The sequence below is a fragment of the Schistocerca cancellata genome, chromosome 11 (genome assembly GCF_023864275.1).
Source record: "Schistocerca cancellata isolate TAMUIC-IGC-003103 chromosome 11, iqSchCanc2.1, whole genome shotgun sequence".
NCBI lineage: Eukaryota > Metazoa > Arthropoda > Insecta > Orthoptera > Acrididae > Schistocerca > Schistocerca cancellata.
The window spans coordinates 41,735,056-41,752,126 of NC_064636.1; the positions used below are offsets into that span (position 1 = coordinate 41,735,056).

The window sequence follows — 17,071 nt, forward strand, 5'->3', positions numbered from 1 at the left end:
TCAGTGTTTCGGAACGGCTTTGGTTCACTGTTTCGAAACAGGGGTGTTTCATTCCGCCCCTGTCTCGGATAACCGGACCAGATTCGATCTCGAGCCAGACACAGAAACTGTATCGTTGTTTCAAAATAAGGCTGTTTCAGTCCACCTGTGCTTGGAACGGACTAATTGTATCGAAACAGCGACGTTTCATTCCACTGTGTGTCGGACGAGATTCGGGCTCGGCACAGGTACTGAAACACAACATACCACTTCGTGAAACACTTTCAAGAGTGTCAAAATCTTTTTGACAGGCAATAGCATGAAGCTGAAGATATCCGAAAATAAAGCTTCGTTTCTTGCTGACTGTCCTATTCCGAAACGGCGTAACATCTGCTTTATAAACACTAACCAAACAATAAAACAACGCATACTATTCACATTCAAAATAATAAATATGTGAAAATCATTCAGTTAAATTACACTTTTTTTTTATAAAATACGCTTCTCTGTTCATGTACAGTAATCATATTAAGAAACGCAAGTAAGCCTACAACATTTTGAATAAAAAAAGTCGTAGAGTGACAGTTATTAGACATATACATAAATTTGATGTAGGTATAATTGCAAGCAATCTGTTTGACATATCACTGATAGTGTAATGGTGAACGGGAAGGGCTGGGAAGCATGGTGAATTTGTAGTAACGGTTCGAAACACCTTGAAAGACAAAAATTTTTTCTGTTATATTTTGTTATTTATTCGAATTAATTGGCATTATTTGTGAGTCTATAGTCAGTGTGCCTATTATCCACAATGATTCCCTTTGTGTACATGGAAATTAGCAAAATGGGTATATTACCCATACTAACGGAATGTGGGAATCCCAGTAGCATATCCGTAGTTTCTGCAGTTTGCTCCCACCTCCAGTTCCGTTCGTGGTGGTTCTTCTGTCTTCAGCTATGGCTGTCCTCAGCCAATTGAAAAGTATGAAAGTCACACGACACGAAAGCACCGCATTTGCTGCAGGAAATACGAAACTGCCAAGACGCCCAAGTGATAGTTTCATACTTTCGGCGATATGATTAGCGCGCTCGTACCTCATTTGTGTTTATTTGGACATACTTATACAGTAGACATTCAAGATGATAAAATGTGTAGGTTTATTAAATATGTTATGTGGACATGTGTCCGGAAACGCGTACTTTCCATGTTAGAGCTCATTTTATTACTTCTCTTCAAATCACATTAATCATGGACTGGAAACACGCAGCAACAGAACGTACCAGCGTGACTTCAAACACTTTGTTACAGGAAATGTTCAAAATGTCCTCCGTTAGCGAGGATACGTGCATCCACCCTCCGTCGCATGGAATCCCTGATGCGGTGATGCAGCCCTGGAGAATGGCGTATTGTATCACAGCCGTCCACAATACGAGCACGAAGAGTCTGTACATTTGGTACCGGGGTTGCGTAGACAAGAGCTTTCAAATGCTCCCATAAATAAAAGTCAAGAGTGTTGAGGTCAGGAGAGCGTGGAGGCCACGGAATTGGTCCGCCTCTACCAATCCATCGGTCACCGAATCTGTTGTTGAGAAGCGTACGAACACTTCGACTGAAATGTGGGCCCCATTAGCGTCTGCTCAAAGTGAGGATAAAATGACAAACATTGTTTGAACGTGTACTGGCTTGCTTGGCAAATCGAGGATGCAGTGGGAATGCATTTACATCGATTGGACGAACGTTATGAAAACAAACACTCGAAACCGACTTTTCACGTAAGTCACATGCAACGAAAATCTGTAACGCAACCATCTGTGTGTGGCGTGTTTATAATTATGTTTTATTTATATTTTAGGACAATTAATCTATAAAAACACACCAAATGTCATAAAGAAAGCGTGTAAACCGTCTGATGATGAATCACAACGATTCGAAACCGGTAACGGTTTCCTTTGAATAAAGGAACTCAAAGTAAATTTGTGGCTGGTTGCTGACCTAACACCATCAACATTTGTCTTCAAACAACAGCCACGGTCTCCAACATGTCATCATGTGACAAAATTGCAAAACACAAACTGTTTCACTTTTTCGAAACAGCGTATCGAAACATTACATTGTACTGTTTCATTTGTTTCGAAACAGTTACGTGTTTCAGTTTGCCCATCTCTAGAACACGTAACCAACCAACTCTCTGTACGACTGTAGTAGCCGTCAACCGCAAACAGCGAGCGGTTGTCAGCGTCTGCCATCTGGCGGCGAACGCACTGCACTACGTCCTGCCGCAGGGCAGACGTGACAAACGAAGTGCGCCCACTGAACCGACAGTGCTTTGTCGATGGTGGGGGGCGATGGGGAGGGGAAGTAGAAAAATGTGAAAGAACAGACGGCGCGCGGAGCTGGCTGCAACAAACACGTGACTGTCGGCGGTGGTGGGGGGTCGGAAGGCGCCGCGAGCGAGTGTGCCGGGCGGGTTGGGGAGGGGATGCGAGCAACAGGTTTCGGCTCTGCCTGCTCGGCTTCTCTCTTTTAAGACTCGGTCAGTCTGGCTTCTGCGCTGCTCGAACAAACGGTGGAGAGTGCTGTGACGTCATTCGGCAGCGGTGCTTACCCCATCAGGTGTATCGCTATTACGAAAGCGCCGCTTTATAGGGGACGCTACGGGTACTGGCGTGATACACCGTTCCCCGTGCTGCCTGCGACACCGTTACGTACATGTCTGCATGTACTTTCCCCGGTGCGTATCTAAACAGTGCAGAAATATTGCCGCCCTCTCCTCAAACACTCCGCGCCGTGTTTCTCCGAAGAGTCGGTGTACCATTACTTTTTTCCCCCGCTGTCGTCGCACAGTTGGTATCTTTTGCTGCTTAGCTTGCCGGTAATACAAGAAGCAGGTCACCGATATACGTGGGAATCAGTTCGGTCCGCTACCGAGTTTTTTTTTTTTTTTTTTCCGCGTTCACGACGTATAGTATTTCGCCGCCGCGTGTGTCGGGCGGAACTTGTGGCAGCTTGAGTGAAGTGAGTGCGTGTTGTGTGTGGGTCGCCGTCAACGCAGCACTGATGAGCTGACGTCGGCGTCATAGTGGCCAGTGACGGAAACTCCGGGAATAAGTTTGCGCCGACTCCTGCTTCTGAGACTGCTGCTTCCGCAAAAGGGACAAGGCTCGTGTCGAGTTTCCCGCTGCCGCCGATGGCTCTGACCGCGCTACGACAAAATGGTAAGTCAGTCTTCTGCATTTAGTCGTACACGCGCACTTTCAAATACCCTAAAAATTTGAGTGTGACGCTGGAACCCCGTCCCCTGAAATCTTGGTTCTGGTGGCAGTTTGAACCGTTGCGCAACCCGAAGTCCGGGCTAGGCTGGAAGGTGATAATTTGGTTGTGAGTTCCCGAAGCCACGGAATGTCGATGCCAATGTGGTAACAGAGTGGCCTGTAGCAAAAGCTAATATTTACATTCGTTCCATATCTAACTCACTAACTAACTAAAACCGCAAGGTATTTTCAGAAGAACGAAACCTTCTTGCAGATTTATTGACACATAGTCAACATGGTTTCAGAAAATATCGTTATTGTGAAACGCAACTAGCTCTTTATACTCACGAAGTAATAAGTGCTATCGAAAGGGGATACCAAATTGATTCCATATTTTAATATTTCCAGAAGGCTTTCGGCACCGTTCCTTACAAGCGTCTACTAATCAAACTACGTGCCTACGGAGTATCACCTCAGTTGTGCGACTGGATTCGTGATTTCCTGTCAGAAAGGTCACAGTTCGTAGTAACAGATGGAAACTCATCGAGTAAAACAGAAGTAATAACCGGCGTTCCCCAAGGAAGTGTTATAGGCCCTCTATTGTTCCTGATGTATATTAACGACATAACAGACAATCTGAGTAGCCTTATTAGATTGTTTGCTGATGATGCTGTCATTTACCGTCTTGTAAAGTCATCAGATGATCAAAACAACTTCCAGAATGATTTAGACAAGATATCTGTATGGTGTGAAAAGTGGCAATTGACCCTGAATAAGGAAAAGTGTAAAGTTATTCACATGAGTACTAAAAGAAATCAACTAAATTTCGATTACGCGACAAGTCACATAAATCTGAAGGCCATAAATTCAACTAAATACTTAGGGATTACAATTACAAATAACCTAAACTGGAACGATCGCATACATAATGTTGTGGGTAGAGCAAAGTAAAGACTGTGTGATTCATTGGCAGAACACTTAGAAGGTGCAACAGGCCTACCAAAGAGACTGCTTACACCACGCTTGTCCGCCCTATTCTGCAGTATTGCTGTGCGGTGTGGGATCCGCATCAGGTGGGACTGACGGATGACATCGAAAGAGTACAAAGAAGGGCAGCTCGTTTTGTATTATCGCGAAATAGGGGAGATAGTGTGATAGACATGATATCTGAATTGGAGTGGCAATCATTAAAACAAAGGCGTTTTTCGTTGCGACGCGATCTTCTCATGAAATTTCAATCACAAGTTTTCTCTTCTGATTGCGAAAACATTCTGTTGGCACCGATGTACATAGGGAGAAATGATCATCACGATAAAATAGGAGAAATCAGGGCTCGCACAGAAAAATTGAAGTGCTCGTTTTTGCCGCGTGCAAATGGTCACTAGTTTGCGGAACATAACCAGGACACAGTCCATTCCATTTGATTTACGCCTGAGTTTACATGGAACTGGGTCCTCGGATCGAACTGAACCGATCATCGAATGGAAATAGGTATGTTCCACTACTTGGAAGACTGTAATTTTTCCTACTATCTATGTAATTATGTAGTTATGTAGTTCTCAATTCGTTCGAGCAATCAATCATTCATAATAGGAAACACATTCATAACTCAGTCACTCAAAATGATACAGAAATTTTACTTCTTAGAACGAAATCAGGCGGTGATCCTTCTTCTCTGCAGGTTCGTGCTTTGCGGCAGTCTGCTAATCTGTACAAATGAAATGCCTCGTACTTTTGGGAGCGTTGTGTAATCAGTCGGGAAACCTCAGATCAAGCGGATATTTGGCTTTGATGAAGTTTAACCTTCCGATGAAGTAACGGAGCTCTTGGATTATTAAATGCAGGTTCGTATCCAGTCTTTCGGAAGTTCCCTTCTGATTAGCAACTACGCAATATATCGATGAATATCATTAATTCTCAAATGTCAAATAATATATATATATATATATATATATATATATATATATATATATATATATATCAGTTATCTTTTGTCATAAATCTCAATATTCAGATTACAATTCTTCAAACAATGCTCAGGCTAATCGGCACGAAGACAATTTCGGAAGCTTTTTTGCTAACAACCACCAGAGAGAGTACGACAAAGAATAATTATGCGCTCATGGCACAGCTATTGTATGAGACTACTTTGCGCATGGATTCTGAGTATGAAGATAGAAAATTAATAAACGTCATTCAAGGATAGCTTGCAATTTGCATTACGTGCTAGTTTGGTTTCTTTGAAGAAAAAAAAAAAGAAGAAGTGGGTTGTGGGTCATTTTGGCTCAGTAGGAAAAGCGGTGCCTCTCCATCTGAAAAGACATAGATTGCCATAAAATCGTATTTACTTATTATCTCAAAAACATTTGTTCAGAAGGAGCTTTCAAACCAAATAGTTTATTACTGCGAACTTAATTATTATTATTATTATTATTATTATTATTGCTGCATGTCCGCCCTGGTAGCTGAGTGGTCAGCGTGACAGACTGTCAATCCTAAGGGCCCGGGTTCGATTCCCGGCTGGGTCGGAAATTTTCTCCGCCCAGGGACTGCGTGTTGTGTTGTCCTAATCACCATCATTTCATCCCCATCGACGCGCAGGTCGCCGAAGTGGCGTCAACTCGAAAGACCTGCATCAGGCGAACGGTCTACCCGACGGGAGGCCCTAGCCACACGACATTTCCATTTTTATTTCATTGCTGCATTAACTTTAATAATGCAACATAAAAACCTAGTTTTTACTAAGCGTGTGACGCAAGTATGATGAGGAAACCACATTTTATTTTATGCTTCCATAAAGTCTACTTCACCTACGAACTCAGAGACAACGTGAAGTATATATAGGTTGTAAACGATTATTGTTTACAACGTAGTATAGCTATGCAGTGGAAGTCGAAACGAAGAATTTTATACAAGACACTTGTGGTACATTAAGTTGGGAGACAGCCACCAACAGGTTTACAAGACTACATGAGCTATAGCCCATGCATGTCGCATGAGATTTTCATATTCCCTTCTCCAGCTCTCTACACATTGTCATCGATTGTTTCGCCTTTGTTGCTTGCATTAGCTTGTTATTTCTTCACTGCCTAATTATTACATGTCTGTCTGTTTGTTGTATTTGCTCGCAATGGGCAACACATCGTCCGTAATTGGCCGGTTTCCCGTGCGCCACCCTATATTATTTCCCTGTGATCAGCCCTGCTCGACTGCAGGGTACGGTTGGCTAAACGAGAGGTTCTGCAGAATCAGAGAAATTACTTCTAAAAGTGTGTAAGAATTCTGTAATGAATGAAAACTCTGTACTTCAGCGGGAGGCACGTGCCCCCTCTTGGTGCCGTCCATCCTTCAGTCACCTACACTACTAGTTTTCAGTTTTTCATAAGAACCATATACCAGGCACAAATCAACGGTGAACGAGTAAAAATGAACGGTTCCCAAAAAAGAACGATCACCAGTGAACTAAAGTGCGCGTCATTTACGACGGCGGCCGTGTTTAGGTTCGTTCTGCGCACCTGACGTCACAAAACACAGTCAGCCAATGAACAGAGAACGACGATGCCAGAGCTCGACTGCAGTGCAGAGCACGGACGAGTGTCTTCAGTTTTAGAAACGTTCAGTCATAAATAAAGTAATTTAACAAAGGCAATGTCTTGATAGCAGACTTTCTTTTATAGAAAGTTTGGAAAAAAGCATTCTTTATACCAATTGCTTCATATTCTATTAATTAATTAAACGAAACAAGCAATAAGCCTCCTAATTCAGGCGATAGCAAGGAAAGGTGTTTGTATCATTCTCACTAACCGCTTTCTCGCAATATAGAACAGCGGTAATTATTTATTTCCTATTGTACTTCGACGAAACGTGAATAATTCATAGTCATACCAACAGCGTTTATCGGTTATTTGCGTGAGAGTTTAAAGTCCTCCAGCTGATGCATTGAATGACGAGCTGCGGTAGTGTAATGGTTAACGTGTATGGCTGCTAAGCGAAAGGTTCTGAGTGCAAAACTTGTTTGGTGCTTAATATTTTCTTTGTTTGAAAACGATATCGAAGTGTCTTACATCATGAATTTTATTCGTTTGAATGTAATTTTTTGAAATTTCTAGTGGCAACTAAAATCGACCATATGGAAAGTATACGCTATGGACTTTTACCTCTGCAAACTCTTCAAAATTTCGTGCAATGGTTTACTGCATCTAATGCTGCACAATAACTGCGTTGAACATCGAAACAAAAGTAAGTCATTAATGGGGGGAAGGTATCAGTCAAGAAGATGTGTAAAAATCAAATTTTTGGGCCAAATAGTTTTTGTGAAATCGAATGATAAAGTGTGGCAAAGCAGTCGGAACACCGTGTGTCTGCACAGGCGAGCAGTGCAGTGATGCCAAAATCGCGCACAGCGCGCAATGCGGGGAGCACGTCTCTGTAGCAGCGAAAGGCTTAATGCGGCCATGGTGGCTTTACTTCATAAACTGCGCGCTCCCTCCTAAACGGTTTGCGAACTATGCTATACAGGGCTATTACAAATGATTGAAGCGATTTCATAAATTCACTGTAGCTCCATTCATTGTCGTATGGTCACGACACACTACAGATACGTAGAAAAACTCATAAAGTTTTGTTCGGCTGAAGCCGCACTTCAGGTTTCTGCCGTCAGAGCGCTCGAGAGCGCAGTGAGACAAAACGGCGACAGGAGCCGAGAAAGCGTATGTCGTGCTTGAAATGCATTCACAACAGTCAGTCATAACAGTGCAACGACACTCCAGGACGAAGTTCCACAAAGATCCACCAACTGCTAACTCCATTCGGCGACGGTATGCGCAGTTTAAAGCTTCTGGATGCCTCTGTAAGGGGAAATCAACGGGTCGGCCTGCAGTGAGCGAAGAAACGGTTGAACGCGTGCGGGCAAGTTTCACGCGTAGCCCGCGGAAAATTGGCTCATGCCACAACTGGAGACCGACAGCGCCGACTTCATCTTTCAACAGGATGGTGCTCCACCGCACTTCCATCATGATGTTCGACATTTCTTAAACAGGAGATTGCAAAACCGATGGATCGGTCGTGGTGAAGATCACGATCAGCAATTCATGTCACTGCCTCCACGCTCTGCCGACTTAACCCCGTGCGATTTCTTTCTGTGGGGTTATGTGAAAGATTCAGTGTTTAAACCTCCTCTACCAAGAAACGTGCCAGAACTGCGAGCTCGCATCAACGATGCTTTCGAACTCATTGATGGGGACGTGCTGCGCCGAGTGTGGGAGGAACTTGATTATCGGCTTGATGTCTGCCGAATCACTATTTGTGAATGCCTAAAAAAACTTTTTGAGTTTTTGTATGTGTGTGCAAAGCATTGTGAAAATATCTCAAATAATAAAGTTATTGTAGAGCTGTGAAATCGCTTCAATCATTTGTAATAACCCTGTACTATGGCGCTGCTTCTCTTGGCGCGTGCAACTGGCAACGCAGCAATCTCCCGCGTCTGGTCGGGCATGCGCGAACCGCCAAGATAAAAGAATTGAACTATAGTTGCCGAGGATGAACGAGTTTGCCCACCTCTGCTGTACGTGCACGTCGCTGCGGCTGGGCTTCTGTCACCTCAGTGTGGGTGGGACAGTGGGCAGCCAGGTGTACAGCGCAGCACCGCCTCCAAGGCCGCCCCCGCACTCGTTGCGAAACCCGCCGGCATTTCCGCCTCGGTCCACCGCCGCGACGGTGCGGTGTCGGCGCGGGTGCCCACTCGTTACTGCTGGCGGTCGTACACTGCGTGACCAAAAGTATCCGGACAGCTCTCTGAAAACGGCTTACAAGTTCGTGGCGCCCTCCATCGGCAATCCTCGGATTGAATATGATGTTGGCCGACCCGTAAGCCGTCGGCACACGGGCCGTGGTGGGCGCTGATAACCACGCAGTTGAGCGCCCCACAAACCAAACATCATCACACGGACCGTGCTGTCGAACGTCAACGTTGAGCGTGCCGAGTCCAACGTGCTGCTGAACGCTCAGGAACGATGCCACTTGTACACACGGTACGTGGGCCCCAACGTGGTATACGCGATCGTAACGCACTCCAGCGGCAGTTGAAGGATGCTTCTACTTCGTAAATGACACTGTTTACTCAACGGATGCGCGTAAAATTCCCACGTTAGCTATATTAAAACGCGCATTTCCCGCATCGTGCACGAAAAGGAAAGTACCACGTGCAATCAATAAGGACACAGGCTTATAAAAGTTCCATTACGAACAGTGCGGTACAAATTTGGAATACTTCTCCGCATAAGATAAACATTATTTCATCATTCCCACAGTTTAGTAAAACTCAAGGTCAGTCTTACTTGATCACTGTTCCCACCCAGTAGCAGAATCTTTGAAACATGTGAATTACGAGGCGTAAAAGAAAAAGGAGCAAAATATCTTTATACAAGTAGCGCAAGCTGTCCTGTAGATTAAACCAATCGAACAAAGTCACCCCTCAAAGAAGGTGAACTTACGTTTACATAACATCAAATATTATAGCATATACTTATATTGAACTAATAATAAAGTATCAGAACGCAACAAAAACGTGAATGTTAGGGGGAAAAAAATGCGAAGTGTTGAGAGGCGAACCACCGCCCGAACAAAACCTCATTTCGGTGGAGAGACGCTACTCATTACGCTTTTTTTTTTTCTTTTTTTGTTCGTTATTGATCGTGGTGTTTGGTCGTTGCGGACGTCGCAAGACATCCTGTTCAAGTTCAATGGTTGATCCTTCCACTCAGTTTTTTATTACAGAGGCCAAGCGGCTCTCTGACCGAACACGCTCAGATACCATGCCGGCCGCTAAACCAACAACCTTCTGCATCTTCTTAATCTTACGGTTTTACTTCTTGATAAAAACGTTAATCGTAGATAATTATGTTACTAATTGAAATTCTAGGCGCTACAGTCTGGAACCGAGCGACCGCTGCGGTCGCAGGTTCGAATCCTGCCTCGGGCATGGATGTGTGTCATGTCCTTAGGTTAGTTAGGTTTAATTAGTTCTTAGTTCTAGGCGACTGATGACCTCAGAAGTTAAGTCGCATAGTGCTCAGAGCCATTTTTTTTAACTAATTGAAATCATAACAAATTGTACCAAGAACAATGCGTTTTTGGTGGATCTTCAGTGTGTCGCTGCCTTCAAATAGCCTACTCTCATAATATGCAAGTTACAATAATTCTTTTGCCACGAATACGATGTTTTTCATTATTTTATTGGAACGAATCATACTACTAACAACGGGTTTTCCAGTGATTCTCAATTTGCTGGTGCTCAGAAACGGCATATATACATATAGGCTTGAACTGAATGCCAATATGACGCCTCACAACTCTGTACTGAAGGAACACGGCGCGCTTGTGACGTAGGTGACGTTGTGCGAGCTCATTGGTCGACGCTCAGACGCACGCTCAGAATATCTGACATGCCAGATATTGCTCTGCACGTTCGGAAAGACTCCCGAGCGTGCCGTTCCACGCTATGACGTCAGAAACTCGGCACGCTCAACGCTCGGATGCACGGTCCGTGTGCCGACGGCTTTAGCCTTGCCCACGGTTTCCACTCTCGCAGGCATACGTTGAATCAGGTGCTGGAAGGTTTCTTGGGCAATGGCAGCCCATTCTTCACAGAGTGCTGCACTGAGGAGGGGTATCGATGTCGGTCGGCGAGACCTGGCACGAATTCGCCGTTCCAAAACATCCCAAAGGTGTTCTACAGGATTCAGATCAGGACTCTGTGCAGGCCGGTCCATTACAGGGATGTTACTGTCGTGTAACCACTCCGCCACAAGCCGTGCACTATGAACATGCAGTCACCATCCCTGAATTGTTCAACAGTAGGAAGCAAGAAGGTGCTTAAAACATCAATGTAGGCCTGTGCTGTGATAGTGCCACGGAAAACAAGAAGGGGTGCAAGCCCCCTCCACGAAAAACACGACCACACCATAATACCACCGCCTCCGAATTTTACTGTTGGCAGCACACACCCAGGCAGATGACGTTCACCGGGCATTCGTCATACCCACACCCTGCCATCGGATCGCCACATTGTGTACCGTGATTCGTCACTCCGTACAACGTTTTTGCACTGTTCAATCCTCCAATGTTTACGCTCCTTACACCAACCAATGCGTCGTTTAGCATTTACCAGCGTGATGTGTGGCTTAACTGTGATAGTAGTTGCAGTGAATCCTAATGCAGTCTGGAATTCCTGTGTCTGCATAGATGTCTGCCTATTACACGTTACGACCTTCTTCAACTGTCGGCGATCTCTGTCAGTCAACAGACGAGGTCGGCCTGTACGCTTTTGTGCTGTACGTGTTCCTTCACGTTTCCACTTCACTATCACATCGGGAACAGTGGACCGAGGGATGTTTGGGAGTGTGGAAATCTCACGTACAGACGTATGACACAAGTGACACATCACCTGAGCACGTTCGAAGCCCGTGACTTTCGCAGAGCGCCCCATTCTGCTCTCTTACGATGACTAATGACTACTGAAGTCGCTGAAATGGACTACCTGTTAGCAAGTGGCAGCACACTGCACCTAATATGAAAAAGTCTGGTTTTGGGTGCCGTCCGGATACTAAAAAAAAATGGTTCATATGGCTCTGAGCACTATGGGACTTAACATCTGAGGTCATCAGTCCCCTAGACTTAGAACTACTTAAACCTAACTAACCTAAGGACATCACACACATCGATGCCCGACGCAGGATTCGAACCTGCGACCGTAGCAATAGCGCGGTCCCGGACTGAAGCGCCTAGAACCACTCGGCCACAGCGGCCGGCTCTGCGCAACCTTTTGATCGCATATTGTATCAATGCCCACACGCATTCAATGTCTGTAATTTCCTTGTATCTTCGTAATGGCTGCTGAATCAAAATGATGTCTGCTCTTTCGGACATGTCATACACCACCATTTACCTAAATCAATTTTCCTTATCGCTGCAGAAAAGCCTCATCTTGCTAGAGAGTACTATTTTTGTCATCGATATTCTCGCTGTAGTCTCTCTTCCTATGTGTATACAGCGTGTTACAAAAAGGTACGGCCAAACTTTCAGGAAACATTCCTCACACACAAAGAAAGAAAAGATGTTATGTGGACATGTGTCCAGAAACGCTTACTTTCCATGTTACAGCTCATTTTATTACTTCTCTTCAAATCACATTAATCATGGAATGGAAACACACAGCAACAGAACGTACCAGCGTGACTTCAAACACTTTGTTGCAGGAAATGTTCAAAATGTCCTCCGTTAGCGAGGATACGTGCATCCACCCTCCGTCGCACGGAATCCCTGATGCGCTGATGCAGCCCTGGAGAATGGCGTATTGTATCACAGCCGTCCACAATACGAGCACGAAGAGTCTCTACATTTGGTACCGGGGTTGCGTAGACGAGAGCTTTCAAATGCCCCCATAAATGAAAGTCAAGAGGGTTGAGGTCAGGAGAGCGTGGAGGCCACGGAATTGGTCCGCTTCTACCAATCCGTCGGTCATCGAATCTGTTGTTGAGAAGCGTACGAACACTTCGACTGAAATGTGCAGGAGCTCCATCGTGCACGAACCACATGTTGTGTGGTACTTGTAAAGGCACATGTTCTAGCAGCACAGGTAGAGTATCCCGTATGAAATCATGATAACGTGCTCCATTGAGCGTAGGTGGAATAACATGGGGCCCAATGAAGACATCACCAACCTGTTGATGCTACGTACTGATGTGCTTGATGCTAGTACTGCACAGCAATGAGTCACATGTCAACACGATCACCGGAGTCAACATTACCTTCCTTCAATTGGGCCAACTGGCGGAATAGGAATCGAGGAAGTACAGTATATAATGACGAAACTAAAATGGGCTCCAACATGGAAATTAAGCGTTTCCGGACACATGTCCACATAACATCTTTTCTTTATTTGTGTGTGAGGAATGTCTCCTGAAAGTTTGGCCGTACCTTTTTGTAACACCCTGTATAACTCTTTAATGAGCCTTTTTCTACTTTTATGAACTAGCCGGCAACGGCCTTGCCGCAGTGGATACACCGATTCCCGTCAGATGACCGAAGTTAAGCGCTGTCGGGCGTGGTCGGCACTTGGATGGGTGACCATCCGGGTCGCCATGTGCTGTTGCCATTTTTCGGGGTGCACTCAGCCTCGTGATGCCAATTGAGGAGCTACTCGACCGAATAGTAGCGGTTCCGGTCAAAGAAAACCATCGTAACGACCAGAACAGCGGTGTGCTTACCCCACGCCCCTCCTACCTGTATGCTCCACTGAGGATGACACGGCGGTCGGATGGTCCCGATGGGCCACTTGTCACCTGAAGACGGAGTGCTTCATGAAGTAGCCACACAGAATCTGCGAACTGCTTACATACAGAGTTTCGACTTTCGCAGCAAGTAGAGCTAGTATTTCACTGCGCACGGCGCACGTGCTAGTCTGACGTGAAGAAAGTTTGAACTGTGGACGAACGCTCCTCGCGGTGCTGTGAAAGAACTGTGTATGTTTCGGGTCCCGGTTATCGGACAATAGAGGGCAGTGACCGCGCCTAAGGATTAGGCCATAGCTTGTATCTCCTCTGTTTACACTGCAAGCGCCTTTGACGTTCCGGCAACAACATCGCCATTACCTGAGAAGCACTTTATCTACAAGGTGTACAACTTTGCTTCCGCCGTTTTTTCCGCAACATCTGAGGCTTTAATGAAACAAATTGGTAACACACGTATCAAAGGCTCTGAGCACTATGGGACTTAATGTCTGAGGTCATCATTCGCCCAGAACTTAGAACTATATAAACCTAACTAAGGTTCAAATGGTTCAAATGGCTCTGAGCACTATGGGACTCAACTGCTGTGGTCATCAGTCCCCTAGAACTTAGAACTACTTAAACCTAACTAACCTAAGGACAGCACACAACACCCAGCCATCACGAGGCAGAGAAAATCCCTGACCCCGTCGGGAATCGAACCCGGGAACCCGGGCGTGGGAAGCGAGAACGCTACCGCACGACCACGAGATGCGGGCAAACCTAACTAAGGACATCACACACATCCATGCCCGAGGCAGGATTCGAACCTGCGACCGCAGCGGTCGCTCGGTTCCAGACTGTAGCGCCCAGAACCGCCCGGCCACTCAAGCCGGCAACACACGTATCATTCAAAGTATTCTCCATCGCTGGCCACTACTTTCTCCCATCTTTCGGGCAGTGTACGAATCCCGCGTCGAAAAAATTGTTGATCTTTTGAAGCGATCCACGAATCGATCCAGTTCGTGACTTCTTCACGAGATCGGAAGTGTTGGTCAGCCAGGCCGTGCGCCATTGATCTAAACAGGTGATAGTCAGAGCGAGCAATGTATGGAGAATATGGCGGGTGGGGTAGGAGTTATCATTTTAACGCTTCCCAGTAAGTTTTGACCTCTTTTGCAATCTGGCGTTGTCGTGCTGGAAAATCACTTTCTCTTGCCTCTCGCTGTATTGCGGCTCTGATGAAACGCATTAATTGCGTTCAATAACGAGCACCGGTGATTGTTCCACTTGGTTTTCATGGTACACTACGCCGAGCTGGTCCCACCGAATACAGAGCATGATCTTGGAGCCGTCAATATTCGGTCTGACCGTCGACGTGGAAGCTTCCCATGATTTTTTGCGTTTAGGGTTATCGTAATGAACCCATTTTTCGTCTCCGATACAGAAATCCCTTCCGTTTTTGGCTATGAAGCAACTGTTCACAAGCCGGCCGCGGTGGCCGACTGGTTCTATGCGCTTTAGTCCGGAACCACGCGGCTGCTACGGTCGCAGGTTCGAATCCTGCCTCGGGCATGGATGTGTACGATGTCCTTAGGTTAGTTAGGATTAAGTAGTTCTAAGTCTACGGGACTGATGACTTCGGATATTAAGTCCCATAGTGCTCAGAGCCATTTGAACCATTAGCTCGACAAAAATACAAACGCCGTTCAACGTCTCTTGGTTTCAGCTCACACGGGACCCAAGTTACTTCTTTCTGAATCGTGCCCATAGCCTTGAGACGTTTTGAAATGGCTTGCTGTGTCACTCCCACTAACCGTGCCAATTCATCTATTTTGACGTGAGTCTTCACTCAGCAATGTCTCCGATTCTCTCTTCCACCACTGTGCGGGTCAATGACGTTAAAATCATCATTCTTGAAGCGTTGAAATCACTCACGACACGTTGTAAGTAGGCTGTTTAGGTTTTTTTTTTATTGGTAACGCCACGTAGCGCTCTGTATGAAAATCACTGACTGTGCTGTGTGCATTCTGTGGCTGGTTTGCAATGTTGGAATATTCGCTTGTGTAGTGTTGGGCAGTTGGCTGTTAACAGCGCGTAGCGTTGCGCAGTTGGAGGTGAGCCGCCAGCAGTGGTGGATGTGGGGAGAGAGATGGCGGAGTTTTGAGAGCGTAGGATCTGGACGTGTGTCCATCAGAGACAGTAAATTTGTAAGACAGGATGTCATGAACTGCTATATACGAGGGTTATTCCAAAAGTAAGGTCCGATCGGTCGCGAAATGGAAACGACTATGAAAATCCGATAAAGCTTTGCACAGATGTGTTGGGTAGTGTCTCTAGTATAACCCCAGTTAGCATCACGTCGCTCTTCTCATTTCTGAGCTCGCAGTGAGTGCGTAAAGATGTCTAGAAAATAGTGTCTGCCGCCACGTACGAGGGCCTGGTGAGAAATTTCGCCTGAAGCTATGCAGCCAACATTACATAACTGTCGTGCTGTTTCGTCTTCACGACAATTCTCAGCCGCATTCTGCAGGGGCAATTAAGATGCTCCTGCATCGTTTTCAAATGGAAATGTTAGATTACCCACAATACAGTCCGCAATTGTCTCCCCCTGAGTTTCATCTCTGGTCACATGAACCGCTGTCTTTGACGACAACATTTTGACACAGACAACGAGGTGTAGGCCAGCGTGGAGAATTGGCGGAAAGCACTGGCGGCTGCCTTCTATGATGAGGCTATTGAAAAGTTGGTACAACGCTATGACAAAAGTCTAAGTCAGAACGGCGACTACGTAGAGAAGTAGCTGAAAGGTGTAGCTAATTGTTACAAGTAAAACATGTCTGATGTTCACTGTGGTTTCAATTTGGCAATCAATCGGACCTTACTTTTGGAATAACCCTCGTATATTATGAGTTTTGAACACTTTTACGGTAAATACTTCGTTCATTGTTTGTTCTCAATCAAAAATGGTTCAAATGGCTCTGAGCACTATGGGACTCAACTTCTCAGGTCATTAGTCGCCTAGAACGTAGATCTAGTTAAACCTAACTAGCCTAAGGACATCACACACATCCATGCCCGAGGCAGGATTCGAACCTGCGACCGTAGCGGTCTCGCGGTTCCAGACTGCTGCGCCTAGAACCGCACGGCCACTTCAGCCCGCTGTTCTCTATCAAAATCTTTCGTTTCTAACTATGCCTATCAGCAGTTAGTGGCTTCAGTAGTTTGAATCTTTTATTTAGCTGGCAGTATTGGCGCTCGCTGTATTGCAGTAGTTCGAGTAACGAAGATTTTTGTGAGGTAAGTGATTTGTGAAAGGTATAGTATAATGTTAGTCAGGGCCATTCATTTGTAGGTATTATTGAAAGTCAGACTGCGTTGCGCTAAAAATATTGTGTCAGTTTAGTGTTGATCAGAATAGGTAAAGAGCTAAATGCGAAATGTCTGACTACGTTCAGTTCTGCTCAGCTGTTTGAAAATCAAATAATGTAAGAGGTTTATCAGCACAGAAATTCATTAATTTTTCTAAGGGGACGTTTCATAACGTTCTTTCACTACCAGCGTCCTTACCGTAC

General features: G+C 45.5%; 1 protein-coding gene and 1 pseudogene across 1 annotated transcript in view; both read left to right on the forward strand.

The window, feature by feature from the left end:
• The first annotated feature begins 2,949 nt into the window (after positions 1–2,949).
• LOC126108163 (treacle protein-like) overlaps positions 2,950–17,071 on the forward strand; it is a 642,834-nt gene continuing 628,712 nt past the window's right edge. The window contains exon 1 of the mRNA XM_049913406.1: positions 2,950–3,195. The gene's annotated coding sequence lies outside the window, so the exon portion shown is untranslated. The remainder of the gene's footprint in view (positions 3,196–17,071) is intronic.
• Positions 13,267–13,384, forward strand: LOC126109095 (5S ribosomal RNA; annotated as a pseudogene).